Source organism: Polypterus senegalus, chromosome 3, assembly GCF_016835505.1.
Source record: "Polypterus senegalus isolate Bchr_013 chromosome 3, ASM1683550v1, whole genome shotgun sequence".
Lineage (NCBI taxonomy): Eukaryota > Metazoa > Chordata > Cladistia > Polypteriformes > Polypteridae > Polypterus > Polypterus senegalus.
Window position 1 is genome coordinate 203,792,194 of NC_053156.1, and position 17,391 is coordinate 203,809,584.

The 17,391-nt window shown below is 36.8% G+C and overlaps 1 long non-coding RNA gene across 1 annotated transcript in view; it reads right to left on the bottom strand.

Moving 5' to 3' along the window:
• Positions 1-17,391, bottom strand: part of LOC120526859 — a 179,287-nt gene that overhangs the window by 151,452 nt on the left and 10,444 nt on the right. Inside the window, exon 3 of the long non-coding RNA XR_005633200.1 lies at positions 5,272-5,439. This is a non-coding gene — a long non-coding RNA (uncharacterized LOC120526859). The remainder of the gene's footprint in view (positions 1-5,271; positions 5,440-17,391) is intronic.

Here is a 17,391-nt window from a genome sequence, read left to right on the forward strand (position 1 = left end):
TTGATGTGCTACTTTTCACTACCTATTGCCTTGCTGACACAAAACTTGGATTTTATGTCTGTCAAAATATGTTTCCATTTCCAAATATTTCCTCAAGATATTCTAGTATTTGTGGTTACCATGACATGCTAGTATATACTAGAACACCAGATATGACTACTCAGTAGCTCAATATGTTTCAGAAGTGCTTTCAGTTTCAACTGTTTCAACTAACATATGGAGAGGCTGGGGTGCCTTAAGGAGAGATTTGGGGACCAAACCTGTGTTTTATAGTAAGTATATAATTTACTATGCAAAGCAGACACCAATGTACAAGAAGATGCTCCTTATATGTTGACACATTAAATATGCATTTTTCATAACCACAGACACACAAACACAGACAGACCGCCAAAATGATTTAAGAATAAATTCAAGCATGTTGAAAAGAGAAAACCACATTCATGAAAAAGTACTGTATATTGTAATTAGAATATTTAAGTAATTGCATCTTAATAAATCTTGATCAGAGACAATAAGTGAAGGTAAATTTCCAAACAATCGATCTTTAGAAGGCACTATACACTGTATTTGGAAGGACTGGAATGCTTCAAACAGTCCTGACTTTGTAAATGGTTCCCATGAAAAACAACAGTGGTCAATGGACAGTACACAACAAAAAAGGAAAGGGAAAAGTTACACACCGAGGTACATAAAGAATATTTAATTTGATAGTGCACTATAAAGCAGAATTAAACAGCATATTGGCAAGTAGCCAGTTCCATGCTGTTCAATTTTTAAGTACTTACAATAAATAAGTAAAAACATTACAGAACATTATTGCTAGGTACCTGAAAGGCAGCTAATTTTCACTTATGCAAACAACAAACAAAAATCAAGAGGCCTTTTTTTTAACCACAAAGGTTGTGGAATACCGTAAGAAACTTACCAAGTCACACTGACAATGCTCAAAAAATGTATGAAATACACAAATCAGTTCACTTAGTTAAATAAAGGATCATGCACTGCCAGAACACTTTGCACCAGCCTCAGATGTTATCTACTCTATTATTATTTTACCCAGCACAACTACTTTTTTCTTTTTACTTATTTTAATTTTTGACAAAAGCCCTGTACTTTTTGTATTTCAAGGAACCTGCATGCATAAATTCAGCAACTCCACCTGTTAAATATCTAGTAACATTATTATACAAGCCAAATAATGAATAAAAATAAGAGTAATTTACACACCTGCCTGTTTTTTTTATACAATATCTTTATAAACTACCATGTATTACTGATTTTAAATACTGCATAAAAGAAGTGTTTTTCGCAAGCAGTGCCTTAATTTTTTATGCTTTTGAACTGAACCAACTTATGAATACCGATATTACTTTTTAACTTTGGTGACAAAAACTAGCACATCCAATTGACTGGGTATGAGAATAGAAGCCAAGTTGTGATACATGCTGATCTGTTTCAATTCGACATGTGCAAAATAACAAAATAAAACAGGCCCATCCATTCAGTTATTTTTTTTTAACTTGTCATGGTAACAAGAAGACAAAGACTATACCAGCAGAAACAGGATCAAAATTTATTTAACCACTAATGTCAGGTCCTTGTGTAGAGTTAGAAACAGTTTGTTGAGACTGAATATTTAAGGCTGCCTTCTGCTAGTTGTGAGCAATGGTTTAGCACTTTAATGTATCAGACAACTAAAGCTGTGTGGAAGCCCTGGACACCAAGTACCTGTAAAAACAGGAAACAAACTATTTCAGCACTGTTTTTCTGTTTCATATATTGCTTGCTATATGTATATGCCATGTTAGGTCATTACTAAATTAACAGCAACAATTATGTAAAATCTGTAATTAGCTAGATTACCCTGTATATAATTAAAAGTATTTAAGCAATTATTTGTGCTGGAAACTATTTTCTACTCAATGATTTGTATTAATGTTTAAATCCAGAAACAAATTCAGTCAGGCATGTATTTCATTTGGCAGGGGCTTTGAAACAATGACAATGCAAATTAGAAAAATGTATATATGATATAAACAAACAACTGTGCACACTAGTTAGGAGCTATTGTCCATTTCTCTGGCTCATTTAAGTTTAAAAGGAAGGTGCTGGTGAAAATACTTTCAAGTAGTGCTACAGATTCTAAATAGAAATGAGATTTGAATTTTGATTGAGACACTTACAAACATTTAGCTTTTAAGTTTTTAGCAACCCTACTCTTATTTTGGAATTTGGTGTTTGGGAGCAGTGTCCTCCTAAAAGTTTACTTTAAACCAGTTTATCCTAATCTTCAGGTCTTTTAAGAGCACTGACTTCCATATATTGTTATTACAAAACAAACAAGATACAGAGTCCCTGTCATGGAGAAATATACCCTTATAATAATCTCCATCATACTTCACTGTATGAATCTAGTCTCTTTGTGGAAGGATATTATGTTTGCAGTGTTACCTTTATTCATCTTATCACAATATTGTTTCTCACCACATAGCTACTGGTTCACTTCTATGCCCTTTTGTAAACTCTATATGGGTCTTAAGGTGACAATAATATTTTTGTCTCACCCCATCATACAGGGAAATGTTATGTAGGACACCTTTACTCCACTCTCAGCCACTGAACTCTGCATTGTATCATGATGATTTCTGAATATTCCCTTTTGCCCACATCAAATCAAGTAGGCATTATTGTCATACCATCTACTATACATACATAACTTGGTACATAATACAGTGTTATGAAATAACATTTCCAAGGGCCACCGTGACAATAAAACCATACAGAGGGGAGGGTAATATTACATACAGGAATGCAGAGCCATACACAACATCTGTACAAATCAACATCATATTGGCAAACTGCAATCACTGATGATAGGAGATGTACAATCGAAAAGGAATGCTGAACAGAACAGTAATTAGATATGAGCTAGTGATAAGACAGCACATGCAGGGATGGGTGTAACATTGTGTTCAGAAGCCTGACTGCCCATGGGAAGTAATTGTTGTTCAATCTGGCAGGGCTGGTGTGTAGACTCTGATACCTTCTGCCAGATGAAAGCAGGGAAACAAGACTGCGGACCTCAATGCTGAAGGCCTTACAAATGGAACACTTTGTGAGCATGTCCATGATGGAAGGGACAGAAGTCCCGATGGTGGTCTCCACAGTGTGCACTATCTGTTGTATTGACTTGTCCACAAATGCATTTCCCATAAGAGACAGTGATGCAACCAGTCAAGATGCTTTCAATGGTGCCACTATAGAATGTGGTTAGGATATGGCATGGAAGGCTTGCCTTCTTCAACCACCACAGAAAGTGGAGTCACTGCTCTGCTTTGTTGGTCAAGGAGGGAGGTACTGATAAACCCTGTTAGGTCCTCTGCCATTTGTACGAGAAGAACTTTGGTGCTATCTCTCTATACCCATGAACTCTTAATGTAAAGTGGAGTGTGGGCAGGGTAGGTCTTCCTGAAGCCCACAATTGTCTCATCAACTTTGAGAGATGGGTTGTTTCACTTGCACCAGTCTACCACTGCACTTACATTTTCTACTTTATCTCATCATCATTGTTGATGAGACCTACTACTGTCATGTCATTGTTAAATTCTAAAATTTTTTGGACCATTATGTTGCAGTATACTCAGGAGATAGCAAGAAGAACACACTTTGGTTATGCACACATCACCATGAGGCTCCAGTGCTCAGCATTAGTGTGCTGAAAGTGCAATTGTAGATGCAGACTGCCTATGTTCCTTCTACTTAAGTCTAAAATGTTATGAAGGAAAGAAGTGAAGCCCACCAGTCTCATCTTTTCTGTCGGGATCTGATGAATGTAGTGAATGATGAACTGAAGTCAGTAAACAGCATTCTGCCATAAATGTTTTTTTGTCGACATGAGACACTGCATCTTCGATTGACCAGTTGGAGCAGTACACAAACTGGAGGAGAATGTCTGATGCATGTTGAATCAATACTAAAATTTTGAATGTGGTACCGTTACCAAAATGATATTGAAGCAAACTATGGTAGACTGCCTGACCCCAGGCTCCCTGCTGCTTCATCCTCCTTGGACTACACATACACACACTCTGCCCAGCTCCATAACACTATACCTGCCTGGGGTCAGAGACAACTAGACTGCCACACTATTCCCTGGTTCTGCCAGGGCCTGTCCAAGGCTTGCCAGCAGCCATGCTCACTGGCCAATATGCTTCAGCAACAGGGAGATTTGTTATAATGTGCTTCTCACAGTGCCAAATCTCCCTTGGAGCTTTGAGCACACTGAGATAGATAGACAGAAAAGATAAAACTTTATTTGTCCCCTTTATTATGCTTCCCTGACTTGCATAACCAATGTTCCATCTCACCCTTCAAGATAAAATTTTTGTGTGTTGTCACATATAACAGCGAATATATACATGTTCTGTACCAGAATTCACAGCATATTCAGTTGAAAAAAACATCACTGTGAGATGAAGGATTAGCGAGATATTCACCATTAAAGAACAGGTGGGCATGTCGAGAGTGGTATCAAGCAGCTGGCGTTTCCAGGCAGGTCGCCATGGCTCAGTGGGTTGTGCCATTGCAAGCTTTATACCATTTTATAGGTGTGACTGAGATGTTTACAATGATATATAACATGCCCACATTTGAAAAAAGGAATGTGCTAAAGGTGAAAAAAAAAAATGAAAATGTGTGATTTTTTTTTGGAGGGGGTGGGGGTGTGTGTGCGTTTACAATAAATATATGTGTGTGTTTGTATGTGAGAAACTATTTATATTTTATATACTTTATATCAAAAAAATATTATATTATTTATATTTACATTTTGGGTGTCCCTGCCTGGAATGTTTCTGGAGGTGGGAGGGGTACCCATGGTGCCAAATGCTGTAACAATTTGTTTCTTTGTGTTATCAACATGAAACTTTTCACAGGTACAGTTGACATGTTTGTGAACACCTCAGAGGTGAAAAAACTCACCTAATTTTGCTTGAACTTGAAATATACTGTCTTTTATTACAAATATTTGGGAAAATCACATTTTCCACCTGTTTTTTGCTATTTTGGCATCAGTTTTTGTGTACAGTTATATTTAAAATTGACACAAAAACAAATTCTATCACATTTGAGAAGTTATATATCAAGTTTTAGTGAAAAAATTAGCATACTTTGTTAGATAATAAGATTTTATTTCAGTGTTTTCCCCTCAGGTGGAAATTGCTGAAAAACACCCTCAGGTAGCAAGAGTTTAAAGCCATTGCCACTCACGTATTGGTCTGTTCTCTCTTGTCTCGTGCAGGCTGACTCTGACCCAGTCCCAGCCTCTGCTGTGCCTTTCTTGAGCTCCCACGAGGAACACATCTATAAGTTCCGTTAAACTTAAGAACTGGAGTTGCCATATTCATGTCCACATCCATATCCTAGTTGTCTGCTTTCCTATGAATATGAATTAAGGCCATAAAGAATGAGTGCTGTTTCTGCAAGTGCCTAAATAAAAGTACAACAGTATATACACACACATACACACATTATATTGTGAACACAAATCAGAATGACTAAAAATTTAAAAGAAAGATAACCTTCTGACTTGGCAGTTACAGCCACAGTGAGTCATTATGCAGGTATACTACTGTTGCTGCAAAAGAGCCCCAGTAGCGTTTCTTGACATACTTTGGTTGAATGGTTGGTTGGATGACAGAACTCTGAATTAGTGTGTCAGAGAGGATGTGCAGTATTGTTCATAATGGCACTCAGTTTTGTTTAAATTCTCTCCTTTGCTACTATCTCCAGGGGGTCCAGAGCCTGCCATATTAATTACCTAGTTGACTAAGCCCAGCACACCACAGCACAGAACATTGCACTGGTTGTGAAGATGTGAAGGACACCACTACCCACATTAAAGGAACACAGTCTCCTTTGTCCTTTTCTATATCGTGTTATGAGACCAGTCCAACCTGTCAGTAATGTGGACCCCCCAAGGACTTCTTGGAGTGCACCACCTCTACATCCACTTCTGATTGGTACTTTTAGTAAAGCAATACCACACAGCAGTAGTACTTAACAAATACTGGAATATCAGATTTTGACATTAAGGTAGGAAAGTCTATTAAAAAAAAATTACATTTTTGTGCAACTCCATTCTAGATATAATCTCCCATAAACACTTCTTCACTACATGTAAGTTAATTATTTTACCGAAAGCTAAATGCTAGTGCAGTCCATAAGTATTTGGACAGTGACACACTTGTTAGTGTGGCTCCCTACTCAAGCATAATAGTATTTAAATAAAAGAAGGGTGTGAATATGTAGGGTACGCTTTCAGCATTAGTTTGAATGTATTTACATACAAAATGTGAGTATTGTGTAAAAACTATAAAACGTCTTATAAATAGCCCTCTTATTTTAAGAAATGAAAACTAATTTTTTCAGTTGGTTGCTTAGCTATTTCTTGGCCAAATTTGCGTTATTGCATTGTCAAGTCATGAACAACCTGGTAAAAGACCTGAGGCGATTCTACACGTGCCGTTTTCACTTGGAATCTCATTTGTTGTCACTCAACACAAGAATCAAAGAGGTGTCAAGGCCAGTAAATCAACGTATTATAAGTTTGGTGGAAAAAAATTATAATCCAAGACATAGAAAAAACTTTAGATTTGCCAAAATCGGCAGATTGGTATTCCTTACCAGTACATATTATTTTTATTTTTAACATTGTACAAAATGGCCTGGAAGACTGAGGAAGACTACTGCAGTCAAAAACAGAAGAATACTTTCACTTGTAAAGAAAAAACTATTTTAAACTGTCAGCCAGATCAAAAACACACTCCAGGATGTAGGTGTAGCTGTGTATAAGGCAATAAATTCAGAGACAGTTCACCACAAGATGCAAACCACTGGTAAGAATTAAGAACAGAAATACCAGGTTATGGGTTACAAAGAAGTACATTAATGTATGCATATATATTTCACCTTGTGATTAATAAAGTTTACCTAATCTAATCAATAAACATCTTTTGGAGAAACATCTTATGGACATATTAGATGAAGATTCACCTGTACAAGAAAATGGAAAGAGAAAGTTGTGGAGAAAGAAAAGAAGGTTCATGATTTTAAGAATACCACCTCCTCTGTGAAATATGATTAAAGTAGTGTTATGGCATGGGCATGAATGACTAAATGGATCCCTATGTATTTGCTGACTGTACTGACTGACTGTACTTACTAGATTCAACAGAATGTGTAAAAACTCATTGGATGGTGTTTTATACTACAGCAGGACAATGACCCAAACCATGCTTCTAAAGCAGCAAAACTGATTTGAATGGCTGAGTCACTCACCTGACCTATATCTGATTCATTTCACATACTGAGGACAAGACTAAAGGTACCAAGCCTCTGAAATAAAATGAAACTTAAGGTTGCCAGAGTAGAGGCTTGAAAGAACACCACCAGGGAAGAAACCTAGTGCCAGTGATGTCAATGTGTTCCAAACTTCAGGCAGCGATTGACAGCAAAGGATTTAACTCCAAGTATTAAATATGACAAAGCTTATTTAATATTAATATCTTTTTACTTTTGGTTTCTTAAATAGTGGGGCTTAATAAAGGAAGTGCCTCAATTCTAGTATTGTTCACCCATTTTTATACAAATACCCTCAATGTTAAATAATACACAAAAGCTCATACCGTTGGTTTCGTTTCAATACCAGTGTGCCTGGGTAGAAAGCCATACTAATAATTATTGTGGCAGTAAATGCTTATAGACTTCCATAACTCTTCTCAATTTTTTATGGCAGTGGCCTTATTATAAAATACTGATAGAAAATGTATTTCTAAGCTATACCACTCAATCTTAATAACCTTCACAACAGTCCTAAATTGTTACCTTATTCTGCTCAACTGGAGGAGTTTTATCCTACCTAATACCATACAAAGTAAAAATGGAGGTCCCATATCTATTAAAATCAGAGAAGCAATTATTAAATAAAACATCAATGTGGTTTCCACTACTACTGCTTAGCACTCCTCTTAAAGTAATCAAAGCAATTATTTGTCACTCTTAACCACTGGCCTATGTACCATTTTTGCATTTCTGGCTAACTATTTCTTTGAATACTTTCTTAATTAGTGAAGTACTAGGGTGTTGTGCCGTGTTAGCAATTATGAATGTAGAGAAAAGCCAAGCAAAATGACACCTTTTATTGGCTAACTAAAAAGATTACAATATGCAAGCTTTCGAGGCAAATCAGGTCCCTTCTTCAAGCAAGATGTAATTTACATTACATCTTTCCTGAAGAAGGGGCCTTGGTATCTACAGACTTTCCCCAACTCAATGGCTATTAATATATAAGTATGTCCTTTTTTCTTCTGCCATTACATAGATATTCTCCTACTGGTATTAGTTAATCTGCTGTGTCAGAAATTTCTTCTAGCCTGTGTTTTACAATCTTTAGGAATAATGGGAAAAGAAAAAAAATGAATGCTTAATTTCCTTGTAATTATTTAAAATGAGTACTAATCTTAAAATTTTAGACAAGCTAATTAATTAAAGTGATGCAAAACAATGTAGAAAATAAGACTTTATGCACTAAAAGATTATGGCAACAGTAAATATCTTTCAGAATTTCAAAGAGGATTTATATCACATTCATTTCTGAGATGACATACCACTAAGGTCCATGAAAACTAGGATTGTCCACCATTTTATTAATCAGAAGAAGGTTTTCTAAATAGATCAGCACAACAAAGATGCCATAGGGAGTTTTTATGAGGCCAGTAAACCTCCCATATCAGGAGGTAGAAGATTTGAGTTCTAAAATGGGACAGGTGGTTATCTTGTTGTATGTAACAGAGCAAGTTGGGACAGAGGAATACCTGCAGCAATAACAAGATACCGTCCAAAGATAGTCATAGAATATTACAGGAGAATCCTTGAACCCAGAAGAGATACTGGGAGACTATTTACAGAAGGCATCATCTTCATATTTGGGGAGTTTAAATCCAAACAGGGCAGCTGAAAAATAAAAGGATTCAGTACATACTGTTTGGAGAATTGGGCATTTGCATTACTATTAAATACTTGAGATTACTCAATTTCTTTAGATATTTTGTACATATGCAGATAGAATGTTTGCCTGACAGTATATAAAGTGGTACTTTAAATATATTTTTTAAAAGAGATGATAGTAATAAATATAAACCTAAAGACTCATGATGACTTTCATAAGCTTTAATGACAGGGACAAATGAAACCTCAAGTTTAAGCATTAAGATTAATTTGACTAACATTGGCACTGAATAAGTGGTACTTGAATAGTGGTAAAGAGAACATTAGGTTGGTCGACATGTGCTTTCTATTAAATAAAATGGATTTATGTATTTTCATGCATTCTTTTGTAGCAACACTACAAATTAAAGGACTCCATTTCCCAGCTGCCCCTTGGATATATCCCTGATGGGACGACTGCAGAGGGCGCAGGGAGTGGTGGGGACAAGAGGAGTTGGTGGGAACTTTAAAAGAGAGCCGGCGAAGCAACAAAGGAGGTCCGTTGTTTTGTGTCTGTGTTCACCTGTCTGCTTTGCCATCTGCATCATCTGCCTTTGACTATTGCTTTTTCCTAGATCACTACCTGTATGGATGTATGGACTGTCTTGTGTCTGCCTGTCATGTGACTAGTGTGTCAGATATATTATCACCATCGTCCCCAATTACACCACCCCTTGCCACATCAGGAATACTGGCAGGACTGTTTATACACATCATGTTGTTCCTTCATACCACAACATCTGTTTCTGCTGCTTTTGGACTGTTTATGGACTTCATTGTTACTGTTTATTGTTAGATGTTTATTGTTGTTTTACTGTACGAGGTGTGATCCAAAAGTTTCCGGAATGCATTTATTCTGCAGCCAGAAGGGTTATATCAATCACCGCTAGATAGCAGTTCAAGTTGTCCTTAAGAGCTGTTATCACGCGTTATAACGTCAGTGCAGTTGGTTTTCAAGTCGCAGTTCTCGTTTAAACTTTGATTGTGTCTGTGAAGGGTTGTTCATGAAAATGATTGATTTGAAAGACCCAAAAAAGCTCGACAAGTTCACAGCAACACCAAGTCAATGCTCATTTGCTTCTTTGATGTGAAGGGTGTCATCCACAAGGAATTTGTGTCAAAAGGACAGACGGTGAATGAAGCATTTTATAGGGATGTTCTAAGGCGTTTGCGAAATCGAATTCGCCAAACACATCCTCAGATTAGGGCTGACAAGTCATTTCTTTCGCATCATGACAATGCACCAGCTCACACATCTCTGATTGTGCGTGAATTTTTGGCTTCTACAAAGTTTACTGCCATTCCCCACCCTCCGTACTCCCCTTATTTAGCACCGTCTGATTTCCTGGCCACAAAATGCCTCTCTTCAGGCTGCCTCCACTATCTCTTCTGCCTCATCCTTCTTCCACCCGACTCTAGCCCCGAATGAAGGGAGACGACCCCTTTTATCTGGTCCCGGATGAGCTCCAGGTGCTTCCCGGCATTCCCCCCTGGACACGCCCCAGTGTGGCGGAAATGCCGGCTGTTCTCCCGGAAGCTCTCCGGGTGTCCCTCTTCTTCTTCCCCCCAGCACTTCCGCCACACCAGGGGTCCAGGGTCCCCAAGGCATTGGGGCGCCCCTGGCGGTGACCATGGGTCCCTACAGGGTTGGGCTTCCAAGCCCTCTACCCGTGGACCCCAAAGCAACCAGGATGGCGGCCCCGACGTGATCCCAGATGGGCGCACGCCCACTTCCTGTCCTCCAAGGCGTCCCAGCCGGGTCGTCGTCCCTGGCATCCCTGACAATGCTTTTAAATAAATGCATTCTGAAAACTTTTGGATTGCACCTCATCTTATGGCCGTAGGGGAGTATGGAGTGTTATCTGGTCATTTGTTGCTTATGTTTTTGTTTTGTTAAAATACAGCATTATTATTTTATATGTTGTTAATTCATGTCTCTGTGAGTGACTGGTGTAAGTCAGGCCAAGGCTGGGTGCATTCCTAGGGTACTCACCAAACAAATAAACAAATCACCATGTGCTTATGACGGTTAAATCTGAGCAGCTCCAGGCAGCTACAATTTTTTTTACATGTTGGTTGGACATGCAGGTTGAAAACTTCAGTAGACACATAACAACGCTGCCACTACTCTTGAAGAAAAAGTCAAATGAAATGACAAGCAAAGGAACTAGTATGATAGGTAAGCGAAAGTAAATCACAGCAATTTGGGTGATTTTATCCTGATCATATTTACATAACAATAGACACGTATAAAAAGAATAAAAAGATTTTTATTAGAAAATTTCTGCTTTGTAAGTACAAATGTAGGGTTTCAATAGCAAATAATTAGAGTCCTTGGTATAATATATTATTTAACTTCTTTTACTGAAGTTTTATACACTAAATTGAATTGAATAAATTTTCCACTGCACACTCTAGAGAGAGTGGAAACCACAATGGAACAAAATACACTAAACCTATTGGTCACAACAAATGCAAAACAAAAACTATAAACACACACACTGTACACACGTGCACATAATAAAATAACAAAATTACCTTCACTCTTGCATTTTTTTGATACAAAAACAAATGAACAGTGAAAAAAATAAAAGCAAAGGTTCTGAGCTTAACCAAAAGTATAATATATCTCTTTAGTTTAAACATTTGAATATGTTACACTAATATTAATATAACTGAAATAGCATATTATAATTGTTACAATATACAAATCAAATACCTTTAATATTCTTTGCTTTACATACTGGAGTAGCTAACATTAAAGGCCTAATTTAATAAAAGGGAGAAATTGTGAGACCACCACTTGTGGTAGTTCAGGAAATTAACAGCTAATTCAAAATAACTAAAGCATTCTGCTTAAAGCTTAAAGTGTAATAGTTTCCAGTGTGGTAAAAACCTTGTTAACACGAGATTGTGAAGAGTCTTTTTTTAACTCTTTGAATGTTTGTACTTCCTAAAGTAGTACATATGTTTTACAACAAAATATCAAGTAAACCATTGAACGCCTTTTCTCCTCTAACAGCAATCTTTTTCTTAAGATAATGAACTTACCAAAAATAAATTAGTAGAAATATCTTTATAAGCTATTGAGCTTATTGTTTCCCACGAATGTGAGATTTTGTGCCAGCATCCAATCCCTGATAACACACATAAGTAACACATATTTACACTTTTTTGATGGCTACAACAGAACCACTGTTTTTAATGTTGTTAGTTTAATTATGTTTTAAAGCAGGAAATTGAGCCAATTGATACAAACTAATCTTAACTTTGGATTTTCAACAAAAGTTTTGATGCTACATCAGTCCATTAACTTGCAAAGCTGAGACACTACTACAGTAGAAACAACTGCTATAAACTTTGTTGATTATTAAAAAAATAGTCATATTAATAAAATTAACAACTCAAACTGATGCAACCAACTTAATTCTGGTCAAGGAGTGTATGTACAGAAATATCTGAAAATTAATGTTCTTTGTATGAAACAAGAAAAAGAAAATTTAGGAATATTAATATTTTTTTAATTTAGGAAAATTAATAAAGGATATTAAGGAACTTAGTTAGTCATGGCAGGTGGACCAGATTGGATAAGTGATAGGGCTTCTGTCCAGAACTAAGGTAGATCTAACTGCTCTTTTCTGGGTGAAAATAAATGGCATAAATCAGGGCAGGCTGTTAGCTCTGCAAAACAATTGTTAAGTACTAGGAGAAAATGCATAAGGGAAAAAGGGCAAGATGACTTTCTCAAAAATTACAGAGTAGGAGTATCATCATGGAGAAGGACAGAGTAACACAGATTTATAATGCATTAGGGGATCTTCTGGAAAATATGCAAACTTTACTGTCAAGACAAGATTCATTTGAATGAAAAGGGAGTTGACATACAGGGAAGGTGAATGCACAGATTAGTGGAGGACTGATCTAAACTCTGGGAGGAGGAAGGGAGCTCAGGACAGGCTGGGTCTGCCAGTAACACCATTCAATGTGTGAAAAAACAAATACAGCAATGGACTAAAATGTAATGTAAAAATGAATAACAGGAAGCCTAGAAATAACTGCCTGTCTTAATGCTAGAATTATTTAAAAAACAACTCAAACAAGTTGCTGCACACAACATTACTGTGACTGTACAGGGAAAAGAATATGTATCCTATAAATGCACATCAGAACAGAATTTTAAAGACAGATTAAAATACTAGGCTGCTTCAAATAGGGCATCAACTACTTTAAGGTTTAGAATATATAGCACTAAAGGTATAACACTGACACTGTGCAAAGTCCCCAGCACACAGTGTTAGAAATCATCCATTTTTAGAATCCTCCCAATCCAATACAGGATTACAGGGTTTCTGGAGGTGATCCAATTAGAACTGGCTACAAGACAGGAATTAGCACTAAATTTGGTACCTGTCTTTTACATTGTTAGTAATCAGCTTCACAATAATTTAAAAAAAATCATGTTTAAATGGAGGTGCTATACAGCAGTCATTGAGGAGCATTAATAATGTTTCATAAAACACTAGACAGATTAAGATGGCTTGCAGTTCAATTAGTTTTATTACTAAGAGTATAACAAAACAACTGTGGAATAAATGTCAGATCCAAATCACACACACCAACACACAAAATAGCTAAACACCTGGTTTATGAACTAATGAATAAACTTTTAAAAACAGGGAAATAAGACTTTCAAAAACACAGCTAGATAACAACATTAGTAATAATGTAAAAGATAACCCTGAGAAGTTTGACATCTTAGTTACAAGAGAAGGGTCAAAAATGGGAAGGGAGTGAAAATAATTATCAGAAAGTAATGGATACCATTAATATTTTTCTTAGGTTTCCACCTAAGAAGAGATAAGTAAAAAGCAGCTGCAAGAAAAGGTAAAATACAACTGATCTGGAACATGTACAGAGCAAAGTGCTACTAAGACTAAAAAGGTTAAAAGCAAATAAATTGCCTTGACCTGGCAACATTAACCCAAGAATGGTCAAAGAAGCAAGTGATTTTATACAGAAAAAAAGAAAATCTTTAAAATGGAATTTTTATACATCACTGACATCAGGGACATTTCTGTAGAATCCAAGCTGGCCAATGTTATTCTGTTATTTAAATCAGTACAATGGCCATCACAGTCTAAATACTGTAAGCAATTGCAAAAGATGAGGTGCAGAAGTAAGTTTCCATTAGTAGTATATTAGTACAGTATTCCACATGTTTTTAATGAGGAAAGATCACATTTTACTAACACAAGGTCACTTTATAAAGAATATCAACTAATTATAGTAACGTATATTATTTTGCTTATTTCCAAAAACTTTTGGTAAGGTACTCTATGGGAGGCCTAACAAACAATAAAAGGGGGATTCATGGATTATGTAGAGTAGTGCAAATTTGCAACAAAAAAACGTTTAAAAAATGTATACATATATATATATATATATATATACACTAATAAAAGGCAAAGCCCTCACTGACTGACTGACTCACTGACTCACTGACACACTCATCACTAATTCTCCAACTTCCCGTGTAGGTAGAAGGCTGAAATTTGGCAGGCTCATTCCTTACAGCTTCCTTACATAAGCTGGGCAGGTTTCATTTCAAAATTCTACGCGTAACAGTCATAACTGTACATATATACCGGCCATAGCCTGCAGCTTAGTCGCCATGTGAGGCTGAGTTGCGTCTCACATCGTCACGCCTCCCACGTAATTGAATGCCTGCCCATATAAGGCCGTCCGTCAGTGGCTATCCAATAGAAACACTTTACCGTGCGTGTGACGCATACAAGCATATTCATAAGTGCAGCTACTGCGGAAACAAAGCACACGGTGGAAAAAGTCAATGTCCAGCTAAATGATGACAGTGTAAAAAAAACCCGTGCATGCAGTGTGTGATGTCTCAAATAAGGAGGAAGACGAGCTGTTTATTGATGCAGTAAGAAAGGAATCGATGAATGAAACCTGTTATCTTTACAATGGTTGACAAACACGGAATATAACTTGAACACAACACATCCTCAAAATACAAACCTGATTGAAAGAAATAATGATAATCAAATCCTTGATGACAACAACACTCATAACAGTCACAAAACAATTACATTGACAATCATGTTACGTTATTTTTAAAATGTTCCCTTTTCTTTTTCATAACTTCTTTAACACACTACTTCTGAAGTGCGGGTATTTTTATATATATATACAGTAATCCCTCCTCGATCGCGGGGGTTGCGTTCCAGACCCCCCGCGATAGGTGAAAATCAAGTAGAAACCATATGTTTCTATGGTTATTTTTATATATTTTAAGCCCTTATAAACTCTCCCACACTGTTTATAAATATTCCCCGCAGAGTTATACAGCATAATCCCTTTGTATTCTCTTAGATATTAGGTAAGATTCATTGAAATTATGTATATAAACACACTGTTTATATACAGTAAAACCTAAATATTATTTTAAAGATATTGAGTGTCTCCGATATCACATGTTACAGCCATTACGATAGACATGCCACCAGCAATAAATACGTACAATGCAACACAAATAGTATACAGTAAATGTGTGTGTACAGTGACACTAAACGTATGTACATGTACTAAGTACTGTAAGTAGAAAATTATGGTTACTCACCAACAATGACACGATGACTTGTCCGATAACAATGAGTTTAATTTTACTGCACAACAAAGGAGACCGTTACAGCCCTTAAAGGAGCCACTTCAGGCGATTGTGTAGCACTGCCGTTGTTCTTCTTCTGGCAGTCTTCAATCCAAATCCCTAAAGCAGATTCCATCCAGACTACTGCCTTATTACATCCAGTTACAACTTGTTTTGCACCCTGGTTAAAAGGACACTGCGGCCGTAGATCTTATATTCCTTTCCTGCTTTTTAAATAAAAAGAATCGTAGCCTTCAACAAATCCAAAACGTTTACCTTTTCGGCAATTGTTAACATCTTCCGTTGGCGCTTATGCACAGACCCTGAAGCAGTAGCAGGAGCAGATCGTTTTGGAGCCTTAATGAAGGGCTTGACTATGCACAAAGATAAACACAAAAGAGCACAAAAGTTAACTCTTTACACAGCGAAACACGTTGATGCTGAATGAGCAAGACGAGACTTCCTGGTTAACACCGCATTCAGCACACAGGAACTTAACTGCGAGCTCTGATTGGTTAGCTTCTCAGCCATCCGCCAATAGCATCCCTTGTATGAAATCAACTGGGCAAACCAACTGAGGAAGCATGTACAGGAAGTAAAAAGACCCATTGCCCGCAGAACCAGCGAAGCAGCGAAAAATCCACGTTATATATTTAGTTACGCTTACATATAAAATCCACGATAGAGTGAAGCCGCGAAAGTCGAAGTGCGATATAGCGAGGGATTACTGTACATATATATATACCCTGATCTACATTTTGTCAAATAAACGAACCACACGCCGTGGCACAACGCAAGAGAATGTGTACGCCTGATGAGCCCAGAATTAGGGCGAAGCACGTGTCGCGTTCTCTTTGCATTATTTGACAGTAAAACTATTTCACTATATATATTATATATACACACACACACATACATATATATCAGCGCTTCCCGATTCATTTTACCCTCACACCCCCTGTGACAGACGATGCCGATTTCGCACCCCCTTGGTTTGAGAAGAAGTATGAAAAAATATGAGGTTAACGCAGAAAAACAGATCACCAATTGAAGCTTTATGAATAATGGATACTTTATTCGCCATCAATAATTGTTTTGGTAAAGCCATACTCAGTGTAATCCTCCTTCCATTTTCAAATTTTTTCGCGACTAGCCATGATTAAATGAACGGTAAAAAAGTAAGAGTGAAGCGACGGTGACTTATTGAGGCAGGCAGGTGAGAGCACAATAGCGCGCGGGCTCGATGTAGTGCGCGTCAAGTCAATCTAAAATGCGCGATCGGATTATAAAAAATATATCTTTTCAAGTTCTATTTGGATATAAGTAGGTTCTATTTAGTCGACAGAAATGTCTTTGGTAGGAATGTGAGTTGAATTTAGTCTTTAAATTTCTATGGTAAAGAAAAATGTATGCAATGATGACTAAATTTAACTTACATTCCTACCAAAGATATTTCTGTTGACTAAATAAAAATTTCATTTTTCTTCCTCGATGGATTCTGGCACCCCCAGCAACAGCTGCTCGCACCCCAAAGGGTGTATATATATATATACATATACAGTATGTATATATATATATATATATATATATACTAGCAAAATACCCGCGCTTCCCAGTGGAGAAGTAGTATGTTAAAGAAACAATGGAAAAGAAAAGGAAACACTTTGAAAATAACGTAA